Source organism: Oryctolagus cuniculus, chromosome 7, assembly GCF_964237555.1.
Source record: "Oryctolagus cuniculus chromosome 7, mOryCun1.1, whole genome shotgun sequence".
NCBI lineage: Eukaryota > Metazoa > Chordata > Mammalia > Lagomorpha > Leporidae > Oryctolagus > Oryctolagus cuniculus.
The window spans coordinates 88,791,355-88,809,532 of record NC_091438.1 but is presented as its reverse complement, the minus strand read 5'-3'; the positions used below and the strand labels follow the sequence as shown (position 1 = coordinate 88,809,532).

The following is an 18,178-nucleotide window of genomic DNA, read 5'->3' as shown; positions in this document are numbered from 1 at the left end:
GCCAAGAACTGGAATTTAGGCATTTGGATTCCAATTTCCTCTTTGCTTTGTGAGGGCTTACTCATTACCGAATGGTAAATGGAATGCTTGTTTATCAAATGAAGACTCAAAGGACATTTATCTTGATTTGCTATGACTGAATATTTTATATTTTTCCTCCATGAATCCTGCAGATTCCTTCTTCATCTGATTTTGCAGTCTACACTTGTTCCATGGTGTAGTAAAGAAAAGAAAGTTGCATGAAGGAAAAATCAGTGATTCTAGAAAAAAATGAAGAGGATTCAATTCAGTCAGCTCAGTCCCTTACAACCAAATGTGGGGTGTGTAGAAAACTAATATCTTAATTCACTAGAAACACAATAAATTGTGACAGCTATGATATCAGTGAAACTAGCAAGGGCTGAACTTCTTTTCCTTAAAATTCTTTTTTTTAAATTAATTAATTAATTTATTTTTTTTGACAAGCAGAGTGGACAGTGAGAGAGAGAGACAAAGAGAAAGGTCTTCCTTTGCTGTTGGTTCACCCTCCAAGGGCCACCACAGCCGGTGCACTGCGGCCGGAGCACCGTGCCGATCCGAAGGCAGGAGCCAGGTGCTTCTCCTGGTCTCCCATGCGGGTGCAGGGCCCAAGCACCTGGGCCATCCTCCACTGCACTCCCTGGCCACAGCAGAGAGCTGGCCTGGAAGAGGGGCAACCGGGACAGAATCCGTCGCCCCGACTGGGACTAGAACCCAGTGTGCCAGTGCCGCAAGGCGGAGGTTTAGCCTAGTGAGCCGCGGCGCCGGCCCCTTAAAATTCTTAACTATAAAAGCGATTACAATGAAAAGTATCTCAGTTAATCATATTATAATGAAATAATTCAATTTATACAAAACTCTTATTAGTGTTCCTGGAACATAGTAAGCACTATCACATTTAGTAACAATTAGCTGTTTTTAATAAAAATGTCACTATTTTAACAGATACTAGCTAGCACTTTAGTTAGTCCAATTAGTTTTTAAGATGCATTCATTTAAATAAGTTTTCTACTTTTTTCCTTTCAAAGGTTTTTACAATATAATTTATTTATTTATTTGAAAGACAGAGATGCTGATAGAGAAGGCGAGAGAGAGAGAGATATTCCATCTGCTGGTTCACTTCCCAAATGGCCTCAGTGCCCAAGGCTATGCCAGGCTGAAGCCAGAATCCAGGAGCTTCTTCTTGGTCTCTCAAATGGATAGCAGAGACCCAAGTACTTGGGGCATCTTCTGCTGCTTTCACAGGCACAGTAACAAGGAGCTGGATGGGAAGTGGAGCATTTGGGATTTGAACAATCACCCATACTGGGTACTGGCACTGCAGGTAGAGGCTTAACCTTCTACAGCTCTGGCACCTACAATATAATTTTAAAATCTGAGATTTTCAAATAGTAAAGATAAGTTTTATTAAGTTTAAGTAAATTCCAGAGTTGGAGTTTGCACAAGAGGGCTAATGCCACAAATCCTGAGTTTGTGTGGCCTTAAATAAATAATTCTAGCCATTTGGACCTGGTAACATACTGGTGGTTTTAGACTAAACAGAAAGTGCTCTCTTGCTTCTTGGCACTTAGAGTAACAATTCCATCAATCATGTTGTCAAGAATCACATAGTATTTAGACTTAATGGAAGGAAACAATATGTTTAGAAAAAAATGCTATTAATAATGTCACTCTTCTATAGCAACACCCTGTGTGTGTATCAGCAGAAATGCAGGATCATATATGAGGGACTAAAACTCTTCAATCCATGATTGTGTTCATTACATTCCCATCATCGTGAGTCTCAATCTTTGGGAAACTGAAAATTTTCTATTGGCTAGCCACTTTGAAATAAAACCTCTCTCTTAAAGGATATGCAGTTTAGATAAAAGACAGTTGGGTTAAATAATTTTGAGAGAAGGAAGGAGAAGGGGGAGAAAGGGAAGAAGTATTTAGAACTCCTGGAGTTACAAAAAGGAAGAAGCAAGGAAAAACAAACCTTGGGCTAGTTTAAGAAGGGGAAAATTCATTTTGTAAATGCTAAAGTGTCTCACAGAACTGGAGGCCATAAATGCATTGGGGTCTTGAGGATCTGTTAGGATTAGGGTGGAAGTAGCAGAAGAACCTTTTTCTGTATCTTATTAAGACAGGAAACAAGATTGTCAACAGTTCCCGAATTTTCCATCTCAAAATCAATCATCCCAGGGAGATTATTTTCATTCTTTTCTTTGTTGAAGACCATGATTCGCAGGGAAGGAATTCACTGCTGTAGGTTTAGCCAGATTGGAGCCTCAATCCCACACTCTGTGACCAGGACAGAAGAGGAAAGGAACGATCATCATAAGGAGCCCAGTTTGGGTGAATGATCTATTTCTGAACCAATCAGCTATGGTCAGTGGTCAGGGTCCCTGTTAATTTGATTTCTCTTGTTCCTGCTGTGTGAAAGTGAAAAGGAGAGTTGCAAGAAAAGGTATATCAGTAGCCCTGTAGTACACTAGAATTTATTTTTTTGTTCATAAAGTAATGTATTTACTGAGCCACATCAATATACCACACAGTGTACCAGGAACGTAGGATATAGCAGTGAACTGAATAAATAAACAGAAGCGCAGAGAGCCTGCACTATTTTTATTAGCAAATAATTGGAGAACATTACAGGAATTGTTCTCATTTTTTATACACTTATTCAGATAATTTAACCCTGAATTTCTGTTTGAACTTGGGGCAAAAATTAGTTCTTACACCATTCAGTCTATGCACTGAGGCTTGGTTTGGGATGATGCTGAGGTGTCTACTAGGAATTCCCATGTTTCGATTCCAATTCTGTTTATTTCCTTTTTACCTTAATTTTCTTTATTTCCTTTTGGATCTCTCCAGTTGCTTCTCAAAGGAATAGTCTATTTTTAATTTGGTAAGCAATAGCAATGAAGCCTAATTTTGCAGGACTCTCTGAGACTCTATAAACCTGGCTTTGTGTCATGAGATGCCTCTGAGAAGTTCATGACTGTTTACCAGGGACTTTAGCTAAGCTTCCTTCAGGACGTACAGAAAGACTAGGGAGTGTTCCACAGGCTGGTAGAGTGGAATGTCACTCCAGAGCTCAGATGTCTTGTTTTAGTTCCTGGGAAAGGAAGCTAAAATCATTGGCTCTGGGTTCGGAAAGTACTGTCATTCTGCCAGGCCCTGACACACTTGATAAAATACCTAGGACATAACATACATTAGTACCAGAATGGGAATACTTTGGAAATAGCACTCAGTCAGTAAAAAGAAATGAGATGAGGCGTTAGTTCAGCCAGGAGGAACCAGAGACTATAACCATCTGTAAAAGATTTTATTCTGTTTGTCACACAGGGGAAATAGAAATCCAATGCCTTATTAATTGTCAAATTGTCATCTATAAAAAAAGGAATGCCTATCAAAAGGAAGGTGAAGAATTTTATATACTACATTTCACTATATTAATGGTTTATTAACATTAGAGATATTCAGTATTAAAAGCAAAATTTTCTTGGAATTTTTAGCAATGCACTAAACAAATTCCCACTAATCTGGCTAAAATTAGTGAGTTTCAAAGTGCGTGAGAAAAATGTAAATTTGAAGGTAATTTCTAAATGCAATACATGATAGAGTGAAATATTAAAAAAAAGAGATGAGTATTTCTATTTGTCAGCTTGAAATAGTTTCTAGTTCATAAGGAATATGAATGAATATGAGTAAATAGATTGCGTCTTATATTTTGATTCATTATCTTACTTTTCTGGTGGCTTAAGATGGAACATACAGTGCATAAGAAACTCATTAACTTTAGAAATACTACACTGGAGGTGAGATTTTGGCCTGAGTTACAATGTCAGGACACCTGAATCCCATGCTGGAGTGCCTGAGTTCAACTCCCAGCTCTGGTTCCTAATATCAGCTTCCCACCAATGTGGACTTTGCGAAGCAGTTGATGGCTCAGGTAACTGGGTTCCTGCCACCCACATAGGAGACCTGGATGTCATTCCCAACTCCTGCCCCCTTCTTTCTCTTCTCGGCCTTTTGGCTAAGATCAAGTGCAATTCCTGCCTCCAATTTCAACCTAGCCCCAGTCATTGCAGGGATTTGGGTAGTGAAGCAGCAGGTGTTTCTCCCTCTCTTTCTCAACTAATTAGTGAAAAAAATTACATGCTGGACAAATTATTTTAGATTTAAATGTCAGTATTTACATATATATATGCATACCTCAACACAGCATATTATTGTGGTTAACGATAGAGAAAAACCTTTCAAACTGCATACTACTTTGCATCTGGAAGACATTCAATATATTTATTTTAAAAAAAATTGCATTGGATTGTATAACAAGAATTTACACACATTGTGTTCTTTCTGACTCAAATATCCCTGAATGTGAAAGAATTTTGTATGTTGGTCAGTATTTCTGCATTCTGCATGTAGCCAGAAGATTGATTATCTACTCAAAATCATCAGGATCAGATCCATGAGGTATATGTTCCTCTCTATGGTATTTCTGTGTTTTGTTGTAAGCAAAACTCTGTAAAATAAACACAGCCCTCATTGCATTAGAGATGAGGTTGTCACAATCATTCTAGTTCATATCCAGTTGATATTAAAAATAGGGTTTTTCACAAGGTAAGCAACAGGGAAATTACATTTCCTAGATTCAAGTCCCCTGCACAATTTCCAAGTGATGTAGTATCCATATCAGGTAAGAAGTATGATTTTATGACAATGTGTTTACAAATATATTAAGGGTGGAATTTTCAACACCCTGAATGGGAATTGAGACTCAGTTCTTGCTTATCATAACAGTGGATGCTTGTCTATAGTTGTGTCTCTTGGCAATAATGATGAAAATGAGCCCAATGTTTATGGTTGTTCCTCTTTGGTTTAAAATACCCATCCACTCCCTACAAAAACTTTCTGAGATGTCGTTTTAAATGTCTTAAAGACACATTAATTAAATGTTATAGAATGAATGATCCAGAAAGAATGTCGTTCATACAAAAAGCTACAATAAAGAGTCATTTTTGAATACTGAAAAGCCCCAAATGAAATACAATATAAATTACAACAGCTCATCAAAATCAACATGTAACTCACAAACCATTCAACAATTCTCACTGTTTGAAATTAAACTCCATGTGTTTTTCTCTAAAGTCTAGTCCCAGTCATCTCATATTTTTGATGGGTAAATGTTACTGCAATATTACTTTTTGGAACTTACTTTTCTTACGTTTTATACTATTCTGTTTTATTGTAAACTTTTTGTGTTTGGCAATGTAGCTATATAGGAATTAATTCAAGGATTCCAGTTTTCTGCAAAGGTAAAAATTAAGGTCAAGTACATGTTAATCTTTTGTAGAATTTCCTGAAATGTTTTTAAATTAAAAAAAAAACATAGTAGGTTTAAGAATATTTGCTGAAGTTTTTTTATGGTGATTTGAGAGCCTGAGAATAGCTTTAATGTATATAGTTATTATGTATTAATGCAGGTTTTGGGGAGACTAATAACTTTTTTGTTATTTCAACTTTATCTTAGATTTAGCTTGACACTGTCTGTGCCTTTGTCCTCCATGGAACCCATTTCCATTACTTTGTGTTGGGTCTACATCACAAGTCAGGAAAAGAAAATCAAAGTAAAATGCATTTTTCACCTTAAAAGTACAAGTTGCTTTTCTTCCATCTGACTTAATTTTGCTAGCCTTGCTGAAAGAAATTTGAAAAACTACCAGAGAAATATGTCAGCAAAAGTCAAGGCCTGTCCAATTTAGAATTAAATCTTTAACTTTAAGCTCTGGCAGTTTATTTTAAGAAATGGTTGTATGTTTGGGGCCCAACTTGTAGTAGAGAGTAGCAGAGAGAAGAAAGTTAAAGAATTTTGAAGATACTGCAAAACTTTCGAAATGAGTCCAGATAGATCACTAATCCATAAAGAAATAGAGAGGCAAATAGCAAAATAAATACACAGGGAAAAGAAGAGTGAGAAATGAGTCTCATGTCATCAACAGTGCTTTTTAAGCTGATCTTCACTCTACTTGGTGTTTGGCTTTGCTTCCTCTAGAACAAGAGCCAAACTAATTAGCATTGCTTTTGTTGTGGCCATTTCTCTCTGGAACTAGACTTGTGCTTGGTGCTCACGGCCTACCTTTGGCACATGAGCAAATTTCCTTAAAGCTCACATTTCTCATGAGTAGACAGAGCTGAAAAGTCTCACCTTGTGGAGGTATTCGAAGTAACAGAAGAAAAATATATAAGATCCTGAGCACTATTAAAAGTCTAGCAAAACTAACTATACTTTGCTGCAGCAGCTACAAAGGACTGAGACAGAAGAGAAGGCTGAGACAAGCCTGAAGGCAGAATCTTCATCACAGGCTCCAACATTCCGTCAAACCAGAAACAGTTGATTGTTGCTAAGAACTTGCTCCTGGTTGAAAAAATACATGGGCAAAGTGTGCTGACCTAGTGTCAAGAGTTATGTGGAATGCTATCACTAACCCATGTCTGGAGAGTCAACTATCAGAGATCTCAGAGGCCTAGGAAATGAATTATGGCCCAGAGTACAGGCAGTAAAGGAGAAAGTCCAACCTTTAGAGTGGACAGAGTGCATACCAACAGGGAACACAAAGGCTAATGGTGTGCACCAATTGCCCAGATTCAACAAAGGCAGTGCACTGCAGAGTTAGCAGTGAAACTTTCCCTGTTGAGATAAACCAAGTTTGCAAGGAAACAAAGAATATAAGAATAGCTAACAGAGCCTAAAAGGACTTCAATCAGGAAGCTCCAGCCTATCTTAATAATGCTAATGAGGGGCCTTTCTACCTTTCTCCCTGGACTGCGGTCTCATAGGCTTTCTTTAAGTACCGTTAAGCATCCTGTATCTTACATTCAAGGCTCTTTGTTTATATAGTACTTAGATATGTCTGCTCAACTCTAGCTATCAATTTAATGTTTTTTTTTAACTTTTATTTAATGAATATAAATTTCCAAAGTAATTTAATTTTTTTAAAAAGATTTATTTATTTATTTTAAAGAGTTACAGAGAGGCAGAGGCAGAGAGAGAGAGAGAGAGAGAGAGAGGTCTTCCATCCACCGGTTCATTCCCCAATTGGCTTCAATGGCCAGATCTACACAGATCCCAAGCCAGAAGCCAGGAGCTTCTTCTGAGTCTCCCATGTGGATGTAGGGTCCCAAGGACTTGGGCCATCTTCTACTGCTTTCCCAGGCCACAGCAGAGAGCTGGATCAGAAGTGGAGTAGCTGAGACCCTAACCGGCGTCCATATGGGATGCTGGTACTGCAGGCAGTGGCTTTATCCACTACACCACAGTACCGGCCCCAATTTAATGCTTTTTATAAGGGAATTCTTACCTATTTAAACTTCTAACACCTCTAATATAACATAATTTGAACTTTTTATCAGTAATAGAAACTTAGCTGAATGACTGAGTGTCTAATTGGTTATTTAAAGTTTCTTACATCTTTTTTGAGGAGAGGAATTTTTGTCTTATTCAACCAGTGCTTATATGATCAGGGCTCAGCATTGCATCTTGTATAACATGAGAAATTAATCACTATGTGTTACGTGATCAAATGAATAATAATCAGACAGACAGACTTAAGAGCCTTAACTCTAAGACTAAGAGCCTTAGCAGCAACAATAGCTGAGGATCAGAGAAATCCATCACTAGGGACAGGAGAGCAAAACAGGAGTGAGATAGAACCAATCTGCCAAATGCTAGGAGTAAAACACACTGAAACTTTAAAATCCTGCATCAGAGTAAGGCCTATAACAAAACTGAAGACAAAAATCTGTGCCTGATTTAGCCTTTTACCTTGTTTGCCTTCTTTTAAACCCAAGTATCTTGGTGACTGCTAAGTGTTCATTCAAATAAACTTTAGTTTTAATAGAAACAAGTACTGTACTGATAAAGCCACCTTATTAGTCAGATCTCTGAAAATAATGATGCATAATAGTAACATCACGTACTGAGTAATTTCATATATTTTCTCTTTAAATCCTTTTAATTCTTTGAGGTAAGGATTGTTTGAGTTTTGCAGATGAGGACAATAAAGTTCAAAGGGGTTAAGTAATTTTTCTGAAGTTAGACAATTGTTAAGGGCCAGAACTGAAATTTGGACTCAATTATAGGTTATTGCAAAGCTTATGGTCTTAATCCTCAAATTATACTAGATATAGTTTAGGGCTGATCTTATTGCTTCATCAGTTTAACCAAGATTTTATAAAATGGTATTCAAATGTGAACTTTTTCTACATATCAAAAGTCTGAATAGTAAAGCGAGAGTCTATGCTTCAGATCAGGATCTTATCTATGTGACTTCACTATATTTGTATCACATTGTTTTAGGTAAGTAAAATGAAAGAAAGTTGATAGCTTGAACCGGCCACTAAATCATGACAGGACATAGACATATTAGTAGATTTGGAATCTAACTGAAGAATTTTCAAAGGTGTTACAGATTTCAATAAACGTGGTACAGTAAAGGTTATGTTTACAAAATAACCAAGAAATTGAATGCAAATCTGAAATATTTTAGTTATGTTTTAATTTACCTCTTTTGCTGTATGCTTTCCTTTCTGTATGGTCTGGCATCTCTCATGATAATTATATTTCATTAGTTCTATTATTTCTCTTAATTCAAATATTTTTCTGATTTACATCTTCCCATGTCTCTTCCTAGAATAATGGTTTTGCAGTCAAGCTCTCATGTTTACAGATTTGGCCCCTCTCCAAAGTTCTGCCTGTACTTTACTATGAATTTGCATAGACTGTCCCTTCCTGCCAAAGACTGAATCTAGATTATGCTAATAATTATTCTTTCTTAAATTACATGGCTTTCAAGGACACTGCATTTTGCATTTATTTCTAGCTCATGGCCAACTATTAAATGAAAACTTACATTTCATTCTGTTGCAAAGACTTAAACAAAGGTAAAGGAATACATGATTAGAATATTTGACTTTTATTTATAATTTTTAAAAAATTCTTTTAGTGGGATAGCTAATATAAAATAAAATATACAGCTGATAAGTGAAGCTCAAGAAGAGTTTTGACAAATGTATACATCCATGTAACTTACTCTGCTTATTAAAATATATCTATCACCACAAAATGTCCTTCCTTCATGCTTCTCCATAAATCTTCCCCAAACTCCAAGGATAAACACTGCTGATTATTTTCACTATGCTTTGCTTATTCTAATGATTAAATAACTGCAATCACACAGTAAGTGCTATTCTGTGTTGACTTGCTTTATGTAGCATAATATCTGTAAAATTAATTCACGTGGTTGCTTATAGGAATAGTTCATTAATTTTTATTGCTGAATAACATTCCATTGTGTTTATTTTACAATTTATTTTCTATCATTTTGGTATTGAGATATAGATAATCTTCAAATCTGGGTCTATTAATAATAAAGCTTATATGGACATTCTTTTACATGACTTCCAGATAACTTTTTTTTATTTTCTTTAGGACAAGTACTTAGGCATGGAATTATTAGGCCATGGGATACAAATCTATGCAAATTTATAGAAAACTACCAAAGCTTTTTAGGTTTTTACCAGCACTGTATGAGTGCTCTGGTTGTTACCCATTGTTGTCAATACTTGGTGTTGCCAGTACTTTAGATTTAGCTATTTAATAGGTCATTTGAAGGTATTTCATTGTGGTTTTCATTTGTAATTCCCTGGTAAACTACTGATATTCAAGGCTTTTTGTGTTCTTATTGACTAGATGTGTATTTTCCTTTCAGTTCTTTAAAAGATTTACTTGTTTTAATTGAAAGCAGAGATACACACACACACAGAGAGAGAGAGAGAGAGAGAGAGAGAGAGGGAGAGAGAGAGTTTCCATCTTCCAGTCATTACCCTAATGGCTGCGAGAGCCAGGATTGGCTGAAGCCAGGAGCCAGGAACACAATCCTGTTTTCCCACATTAGTGGCAGGAGCCTAAGCAATTGATCTGTCTTCTACTGCTTTCCTAGACTCATTAGCAGGGAGCTGGATCTGAAGCAGAGCAGCCAGGTCTCAAACCAGTACTTGAACTAGCACTCTGAAACAGGATGCCAGGGTCACAGTGGCATCTTAAGCCTCTGTACCACAATACTGATCCCTATATTTTTCTTTTTAATTGTCTGCTTTGTTCTTTTTCAAGAGTTATTTACACTTACATATCCTAGTTCTTTGTGAGATGTGTATTTTGCAAATATTTTCTTCTATCCTATGGCTTGATTATTCATTTAAAAATGTATCTTGATATGAGCACAAGTTTCAAATGTTTATAAAGTATAATTTTTTTCTTATGATTTTTACTTTCTGCATACTATCCACAAAATCCTTGTCTACTCACAGATTACAAAGTCACTCTTTATGTTTTCTTGAAAAAGCTTTAGAAGTTTATCTTTTCCTAATTTTTGCTCAGTAAAATGTAATACTTTGTAATGGGCTGCATGGAAACCCTGTGGATGGTAGGTTCTTGTCAGTTACTATCAGTGAACCATTGTGCCACCAACTCTTTGACAAGTTGCTGATTGCAAAACCTATGTCTCCCACCCTCCTAGTCTAGAGGGAAGGTTTTAGATAAATACCGTGTGTGGATTTACACGGTCTAGTTAGAAAGAAGAAACCACTGTCAGTATTTCAGACAAAGAGAATGCAATTCAGAATTGACAGTGGGGATGTTGGAGGAGACAGAGAAGCAAAAGAGAAGGGAGTTTACAAGACAACTGTGGAAACCAGAATTGGAGAGACAAAAGGGTCACAGAACTTCCTGATCCTGAGGTCACTGGGATTGGAAACTCCTGTGTTGGAGCCAAACAACTGGACCCTATCACTCCAGGCCTCTGCTACTGCATCTGCTGTCATTCAGGCTAATCCTGCCCCACTGCTCCTGAAGATGTCCTTGAAACTGGAAAGTGAAATAAATTTCTTTTCTCTTCTCCTCTATCCCAACCTTCCATGCTTCTCAAAGGCAAAATCAAAACACAAACTGATTTTTAAAGGAGTCTGAGAAATACGATTTGTAGGTTCCCTGCCCCTAAATACAGTGAAGGGCACATGAAGGCAGGAGTTTTGCAAAAGGCATAGCAACAACTGATCACCAAACCTGATATCAGGTGCCATTTCATTCAACACTATTTGAGGCGGCAGGACTTTAAGCCCATCCCCATCATCTTGATGCAGATGGACAGCATATACTTTTGAGGCCTCTACGAGTCTCTGCAGCCTGTTTAAGTCATGAGCCACACTGAAACCTCAGTAAAATACTATTCTTACCCTGTCTTCTCCCACAAAATATAAATCAGAGCCTAAAGTGAGAGCCATCTGCTGAGGAAGTCCTGAGCCAGCAGGTTCCCAAGGTCCATCCTCATCTATATTCACAGCTCCAGGGCTTCTCTGGGGTTTGAGGTCATCGAGCTGCTGACTGGAGCAATCCCACAGCCCACAGCCTGATGTGGCCAGAAAATGTTTGTGGAGACAAAAATTATATTACAAAGAGTCCTTACCATATAATTGCACCAAGTAAGATAAACAACCAGAACGAACTAATTGAAAACATCCTGGGTAGGAGAGGTACTCCAGAATGGTGGAATGAGAACTTGGACCTTCTTCCCAGAAAAGCAACCATAACATGGAAAAATTAAAAACAAAACAAAATAAACCCAGCCTCTCCTCCCAAAAAATCATCTTAGGCAAATGGAGAAATATATATTTCCAGAAAATCTAAAGCAGCTTGGTAAGAACAGAGAGTCTGTGCGTTGATGACTACCTTCCCCTTCTTGCTCAGTGTATGGAAGACTCACTTAAATCAGGCAAAGCCAAGAACAGGGGGCATTCTGAGGGATTCTCACTGTATTTGGAATGAAGTGTAGGAAAGTTGAAGTCTAAAAGCACTATCAAAATACAGTCATGTTGTGAATAACAGCATCAGCCAATGATGAACCGCGTGTAAGATGGTGGCTGTACCACATAGCCTAGGTTCGTAGTAGGCTAGGCCATCTAATTTGTACAAGGACTCTCTGTGATGTTCACACAATGATGAAATGATCTAGTAACACATTTCTCAGAATGTATACCCATCATGCAATGCATGACAACAATGGAGGTGTTATGCAAGGAAAACCCTCTTAAGGTACAAGCAATCCTCAGAGACTGGTCTCCAAAACAACTATAGACATTAATTTTATCAGATGGTTGGATGATTTCTGCTATAGGATGTCCTTGAATACAAAACAGTCAGCTAGAAGTTTGTGGAGACTAACATTGGGGTGTGACACCAACATAAAGAGACAAGCCAGAAACTTATGGAAAGATGAAAGAGATCAGGGAAAGATATTTAAAAAGCTCAGATAAAACTGCTGTCATCCCTGTCTGGATAGAGGGGGTCAAGGTCAATGTGAATATCTAAGGCTGCACCGTTTGAGAAGCAACATTACAGATATATGCCACAGGAGTAATGTAATTCATTGGACAGAGCCCTCAAATATGTAAAGCAATAATTGATGGAATTGAAGTGAGAAGCAGACAATGCCAAAGTCATAGCTGCAGAATTCAATGTCTCAATAATGGATAGGGCAAGCAGACAGGAAATAAAGAGCTATATATGATTTGATCAGGCTATAAACCAGCTACTTTTAAAACGTATCTCTAGAACTTTTCACCCAGCAACAAAGGAATACACATTCACCTCAAGCATATATGGATTATTTTCCCAAATAATTAATGTTTTGAATAAAGTAAATTCCAGTAAATTTCAATGAATCGAAACCATACAGAGTATGTTCTCTTATAATGAAAGCACATAACTAGAAAAAAATAACAGGAGCAAGCTTAGGAAATTCACAAATATGTGAAAATAAACAATACATTTCTAAATAACAATAGAAAAACATGAAATCAATGGACATTAGGAAATACACTGAAATGAATGAAAATGAAAATATAACAAACCAAATCTTATGGAATGTAACTAAACCAATGCTTAAAGATATAATTTATAACTATAAGCCCTTTTGTAAAAAGAAGCAGAAGAAAGAAAGAGCTCAAATCAATAACACTATCTTCTACCTTAGGAAACTGGAAGAACTAACTAACCTTACAGGAAGCAGGATAAATGAATTAATGAAGCCACATTTACCAAGAACTAATAATGAAGTGACATTTATCCAAAATTAGTGAAATAGAAATACAAAAAAATGCTTCTTTAAGTCAACAAAATTGATAAGCCTACAGTGAAATATCAAGAAAAAACTCAAATTAATGTAATTAGTAATGATAGATGAGGCCAAACAATGTTATAGAAATGAAAAGGATGAGATTTCAAAGATAGCAGAGTGGGGAGAAAGTTTACTGCTGTAGTCTAGAAGATAGTTTAAAAAAAAGTGGAAAGTGCATTCTCAGGGAAGAGTCAGGGACAAAACTGCAGTGGAAGCTCCATGCAAATTAGAGGGACACTGGATCTATGTGGAGGGTGTGGACGTGCACAACTCAGCACCCCAACAACTGAGAGCCTCAGCACCAGCTTTGGAGAGAGAGGTGAGACCAGACTACAGGGGCCAGCCCTGTGGCACAGTGGGTTAATCCTCTGCCTGCAGTGCCGGCATCCCATATGGGTGCCAGTTCTTGTCCCAGCTGCTCCTCTTCTGATCTAGCTCTCTGCTATGGCCTAGAAAAGCAGTGGAATATGGACCAAATCTTTGGGTCCCTGCCCCCATGTGGGAGACATGGAGGAAGATCCTGGCTCCTGGCTTTGGATCAGCTCAGCTCTGGCAGTTGCGGTCATTTGAGGAGAGAACTAGTGGATGGAAGACCTTTCTCTCTGTCTCTCCCTCTCTCAGTCTGTAATTCTACCTCCCAAGTAAATAAATAGTATTAAAAAAAGAGAAAGTCAATCATTATGTACGCTATGTTAATAAAATAAAAAATAAAAAACACATGATTATCCCAATGTGCAAGAAACATAGCTAACAAATTCCAATGCTTTTCCTGATGAAGACAATTCAAAAACTCTAAGAAAAGAGGAATTTCTCAGCTTGATAAGGAATGCATGCAAAATGCACAGGGAACATGATACTTCACAGTATATCTTCTCCCTTAAGTCAACCACAAGCAAGAATCTCTGCCCTTGCCACTACTAATCCATGTTTTACTGAAAGTACTAGCTGATCCAAACAGGAAAAATAAATAAATTGCAACAGATTTAAAATAGATAGGTAAAACTATGTCTATTTGCGTAATGATATGACATTGTAAATAAGACATCTTAAAAAACCACTAAGATATTTTAGAACTAACAAGTAATTTTAGCAACTTTGCAGAATAATACAAGATCCACATGTGTAATTATCTTTCTATACATTTGGAATAAATAACCTAGGAAAAATTAAGAACTAATTGCATTTATAGTAGTGTCAAAAATAATCTTAAACTTTAGAAATAACTTTCTAAAAAGAAGCATAAAACTTAGATTGTGAAAGCTACAAAACTTTGTTGAAAGGAATTAAACAAATAATTATAAATATGTTCAATATTTGTGAATCTGAAGACTAAAGTTGTTAAGATGGCAAGATACCCCCAGTTGCTTTACTGAGTCAATGGATTCCCTATCAAAAGCCCAGTTGACTTCTTTAGAAATTAATAACCCAGTGCTGTGGCTTAGGGGATAAGCCATTACCTGTTGCACTAACATCCCATATGCCCAACTGCCCAGCTTCTGATCCAGCTCCTGATAATGCACCTGGGAAAGCAGCAGAGGATGGCAAAAGTGCTCAGACCCCTGAATTCATGTGAGAGACCAGAAAATTCCAGGTTTTTGGCTTTGGCATGGCTTAAATGTTGCAACCATTTGAGTAGAAAATCAGAAGATGGAAGACCTCTCTTTCTCTCGGTCTCTGTCCCTCCCTCTCTCTCTCTCTTTCTCTCTTTCTCTCACTCTTTCTCTGTATGTGTGTGTGTAAATCTGCCTTTCAAGTAAATGAAAAACAAATCTTTTAAAAAAGAGAAATTGATAAGCTGATATTACAACTTATGCAAACATGCAAGAGACCCAGAAGAACAAAACAATCTTGAAAAAGGACAAAGCAGCAAGAATCACATTTCTCAATTACATAACTTACAACAAAGCTTCAACAGTCAAAACAGCGTGGTACTAGCATGAGGATAAACACACAGATTTTGGAACAGAATTGAGATACACAAGTAAACACTTACTGTTATGATCCATTGATTTATGATGGTGATGACAATTCAATGGAGAAAGAATACTCTTTTAGAAATGATGTGGGAACCACTAGATAGCTGCATGCTAAAGAATGAACTATAGATATTAATGTGACAGTTAAATTACAAATTCCTAGAATAAAATTTAGGGATTAATTTTGGTAACATTGAATTAGGCAATGTTTTCTACTTATAATACCAAAAGAAAGATAATAAATGAAAATAGAGACAATTCCCTTTCCTTTCGATTTGCTCCAGCTGCCCAAGATGCTATTAGGGAAGAAAGTAGCCCCATCACCTCTGTAGTGAAGAAGTATGATGTCAAGAAAGTGGTAAACCCCCTGTTTGAGAAAAGGTCTAGGAATTTTAGCAGTGGATCGGCATTTAACCTAAAAGTGACCTCGCTAAACACAGCTCAGTTGTAGAGGGCTATCCTTAATAGGCAGCTGAAAGCACCTCATAGCATGCATCGGTTCACCCAGGGCCCCCAACCACTGGACAGGGACTCAACTGCTGAAGCTGACCCACAAGTACGGATCAGACATGAAGCAGGAGAAGCAGAGACTATTGGCCTGGAACAAGAAGAAAGATGGGAGCAAAGGGAATGTCCCTGCCAGGAGACCGCCTGTCCTTCAGTAGGCATCAACACTGTCACCACCTTGGTGGAGACTAAGAAGACTTAGCGGGCGCTGACTGCATATGACATGGATCTGATCCAGCTGGTAGTCTTCTTGCCTTCCCTGTGTCGTAGGGTGGAGGCTCCTTAGTGCAGCATCAAAGGAAAAGCCAGGTTAGGGCATCTAGTCCACAGGAATATCTACACTATTGTCATTTTCATGAAGGAGAATTTGGAATACAAAGGTGCTCTAGCTAAGCTGGGGGAAGACATCAGGACCAAATACAATGACAAATACCATGAGATCTGCTGTTACTGAGTAGGCAATGTTCTGGGACAAAAATCTGTGCCCATATCACCAAGCTGGAAAAGGCCATGGTTAATGAACTTGCCTTGAAGCTGGGATAAATGTGTGCCACTGAGTTTCCTGTTTCTAATAATAAAGAATCTCCCCCCCACAAATCAAATCAAATGAACTTATGTTTCAAAAGATGCAACCAAGAAAGTATTAAAAAATAGATAAGGGGGAAATATTTGTAAATTATATATCTGATTAAGAGGTTAATATCCAGAGTATAAAAGAGAATTCTTAGAACTCAACAATAAAAAGAAATAAAGAATTTAAATATATGAATAGCTTTAAATAGACTTATACACAAAGAAATACAAATGGCCAGCATGATCAGCCATTAGAGAAATCAAAATCATGATAAATTATAACCATACGAAGTAGGATGACTAAAAATGATAAGAAATAAGTGTTATCTAGGATATAGAGAAATGGGAACCCTCATACACTGCTTGTGGGATTATATGGTAACTTCAGAATATATTCTAATATTTTGTTAGAATATTAATGCAGATTTATCATATGACTCCCAACAATTTCTCTCTTTTGGATATACCCAAGAGATATAAAAATACACGTCTGTACAAAATTTTGTACCTGGATATTCAAATATTTATTTCCTTTATTTGTTTGAAAGAGTGACAGGGAGAGAGAGAGAGAATCTTCTACCCATTGGTTCACTACTCAAATGGCCCCAACAGCAGGATCTGGGACAGCCTGAAAAGCAGAATTCCATCTGTCTTCCATTTGTGTGGTAGAAACTAGAGACCATCAGCAGCTGCTTCCTAGGCATATTAGCAGGTAGTTGGATTGGAAATGGAGTAGCTGGGACTAGCACCAGGCATTGTGATATGGGGTGAAGGAATCCCACATAGTGGCTTAACCTGCTGTACCACAAAGCCTTAAAAACACTATTCATAATTACCAAAAAGTGGGAACATTGCAAATATTTCTAAACTGATGAATGGCTATATAAATTATATTATATACATACAACTGAATATTATTTGGCAATACAAAAGAATGAAGTGCTGATATATGCTACAAGATGGATAACTAATAATATATCATCAAAGAAAATATATAACTTCCTTTATATAAAATTTCCACATGTTACACATGGAGGTATTTGGGCATCAATTTTGGGGTTTCTGATAAAAGTGTTTTAAAATTAAGAGATGTTTAGAGCTGCAAAATTCTGGGATTATATTTAAACTATTGACTTTTACAATTAAAGATGTAATTTTTAAGATTCCAGAATGCAAATCTCAATAAAGCCTTAATAACAAACAAACATAAAACCTGAAGAAATGCCCTTAGATTCTCAAACTCTGAACCACTTTTCTTGACAATTTTGCATAAAAATTTTATGTAATTTCTTGGCAATTTTATATGAAAGCTTGTATGAGCCCCTATTATGATAAATATTTTATACACACATACACACACAAATACACACTTATACTCACTCAATTATTGCAACTCCATGGAGTGAGCATATTAATATTGCTGCTTCGTAGATGATATAACAGAAACAAAGAAAAGTTAAAGCCAGTGGTCAAATTAACATTGTTTATTTTCATAGCCAATTTCTTGTTTTTTTCATTTCTTATTTTTAATCATGATGTTGTATAGCCTGCCTCACCCCATCACTTTGTAGTATGATGTTTAAATCCTTTTGACTGTAATGGGTCAAAAGTATTGGATGTCATACAAAATGCATATCCTTGGGAAATTTTAAAATTGCAGAAACTTAAAAATACCAGTGTTAATAGCATCACAAAGATTTTAGCTGGCAGATAGTAAGTTTGCAGTATTAAGCAACCCACAGATTGTTTGTTACTGCTATATTTTTAGCATGAAGAGAAGTGTGATAGTACATATTTTGGACAATTCACAGTACTTCATGTCTTATCTTTCTTTGCAAATATGACAATTTATTGATTGATATTCATTTATAAGATGTCTTT

General features: G+C 36.8%; 1 pseudogene; it reads left to right on the top strand.

Annotated features, from left to right (window-relative positions):
• Nucleotides 1–18,178, top strand: part of LOC100339000 (tubulin alpha-1B chain pseudogene) — a 173,325-nt pseudogene that overhangs the window by 4,961 nt on the left and 150,186 nt on the right.